General features: G+C 46.0%; 1 pseudogene; it reads right to left on the minus strand.

Annotated features, from left to right (window-relative positions):
* Positions 1 to 320: 320 nt before the first annotated feature.
* On the minus strand, positions 321 to 1,426 carry LOC140513965 (ubiquilin-4-like; annotated as a pseudogene).
* Positions 1,427 to 2,494: the final 1,068 nt, after the last annotated feature.

Here is a 2,494-nt window from a genome sequence, read left to right on the forward strand (position 1 = left end):
ATCAAGACTTCTGCCTACCAGCTACTCCTATCCCATGCCCAGGCTAGCAAAAACCCTATTTCTCTTTGGGGGAGATGGTTCTCAAACCAGAACATAAGATTTTCCTTTCTACAACATTCCTGAGGGATAGAGAAGAAATCTTAACCCTGTTCTGGGACAAACCTCAGTTCCCAGAGGAAGGCCAAAGGCACTGGTCGCTTCACACTTGGGCAAACCCAATTTGGTGTTTAGCACATAGAGCATTCTCCATTGTTTGTATCTGCACAGGTGTGGGCAGGTAGATGGGAGGGGAAGAGGCAGAGTATCAACATGCTTGGGGATTATGCAGTCAGCAGGGACCTTTGTGGATACTGAGAATTACCTCCTGTATGAGGAGAGATCCAGGGTTCCCTAGGATTGCCAAGGTTGGGCACTTGTCCTGGAGCCTCTGTCTGCAGCTGTTGGATCTGAAGCAGGGTCTTTACGACCTGTGGTTGCTGAGAATGGACAGTGAGTCTGGTGAGTGAGGAGTGAGTGAGGAGAGGTGACGGTGAGTCTCCTGTATCTGCTGTAGAAAGACAGGAAGTTTGGAGCCAGACTGCTCCTGCTACTGGAGATTTCCCATAAACAATGAGACATTCATTATCATCTAAGCAGCAAAGTTGGGGTTCAGGGTAAGTGTCTACATCACACTTCATATGCATGGGCAAGAAATTCTGTTTTGCATTAATCAGAGATTCTCTGAAATTTGCTGGAGGTCTTACATCTCAGAGCTATTAACTGTCCCTGACCCCAGGCTAGCTACATTGATCTCAAAGGGATTGGAGACTGTTGGGTGTACCTGACTGGTACCTGAGCCTCTAATACCCTCCCCATCAGACCCTGGGTATGAAAGGTGAGGGCTGAGGGGCTCCAGGAGTGAGGGAAGGGCTCCTGTTCTCGGTCCGGAGAGGTTGGGAGGAGAAACTGTCAAAGTTCCCTACCAATGAGAAGAAAGAATTGTTGCCAAACTGTTTTCAAGCAGCAATGAACATGGGTTACTGAATATCTACGTACATGTGGCTCACGATTTAGCATCCCACAGGGATGCTTTCTAGGTTGCTCAGCATCCAGTCCTGGCTGCACATCCTTATCTCCTGCGTCATGATAAGCTTTCAAATCAGTTTCATGGTCTACCTCATTAATTCTGGGCTATTGAGCGTGTGGCTCAATTCCAGATTCCTCTCCCTCAGGGTTGCATCTATTGGTTGGCCATGATCATGTGGCACATCAGGTCAGGCTTGGACATCATGTCTCAGAGAACGAGGTTCTCCATGATATGGGAGAGCATCTTAGTGTGGAACTTCAGCTACCTCTGCATCTACTGTGGTTCCATGTAATGAGCTGAACCCAGGCCTAAGCTGCTCAGCCCTAGAATCTCCCAATGCAGGACTGCTAGGAGGCCCATCCCTAGCCCCTGGGGTTGGACCACCTCCACTGCTCCTCTGGTTCCCACTAGTAGAGTCAGGAACAATGCTGCCTGAGGTGGATGGCTGAGCAGGAGCAGTGAGTGAAATAGTTGTTGAGTCTAGAACAGAAGCAGTATCCGGGGCAAAGGAAGCAGCAGCGGCTGAGTGGCAGTAGCAACAGTAGCCTTCTGTGGGGTCTTGATTGCCAAATCAACAACGAGCCCATCTTTGATGCCATACTAATTCAATGTACCTGCCTCTTTGAGAATCCTGCCAATGACAATCAGGACAAGCTCCAGGAGATCTCCTCTTTGAACTCTTTCTCCAAGGTTCAAATGCAGATCCCAATCTCCTTGTCCGTGGGGCTCCTCTCTCTATTATTGGAGAGTTCTGCTGCTCCATAACTGGTGTCCAGTGGATTTGGGCCAAGACTAGATAGAGCACATAGCTACTTAACAACTCTTATGCCACTTTTTTGCTTGCTAAGGACAGTGAGACCCATGAACACATGAGGATAATATTCTGCTAGTGGTGGTATAGGACTGTGTATCGTGGAATGTCATATTCTCTGAGGGATCAAAGTTATAGGTGGCCAAAACGTGAGAAATGTATGATAGGTATAAGTCACCAATAGCAAATTACCAATTATGATTTATACACGTATCATAAAAAGATATTGTCCAGGAAATGTACAATTGGAAAAGCCAAGGAGACAGTCATATAACAAGAGGAAAGCAAAGTTAACAGATGGACAACTTGAATTTTTGGTATTCTCTGTCCTCCCTTTCTATCTTTTCTCCCATTTTTCTAGTGTTCCTCTCCTTTCAGGTACTTCACAACTCTATGACTTTCAAATGAAGAAAACTACCTAGATTTACATAGCAAGTAATTTTTAAAATATACATCTTTACATATGTTATCTCATTTGAAACTTGCAACAACCCTGAGAGGTAGGGGAGGCAATTGTTATCCCCATTTTACAAATAAGCAGATGGAGGCAGAGAAAGGCTAAGTGACTTTCCTAGCATCACCCTGGGATCTGATGACAAGTTTCTGAGGTGGAATTT

This window comes from Notamacropus eugenii, chromosome 7 (assembly GCF_028372415.1).
Source record: "Notamacropus eugenii isolate mMacEug1 chromosome 7, mMacEug1.pri_v2, whole genome shotgun sequence".
Taxonomy (NCBI): domain Eukaryota; kingdom Metazoa; phylum Chordata; class Mammalia; order Diprotodontia; family Macropodidae; genus Notamacropus; species Notamacropus eugenii.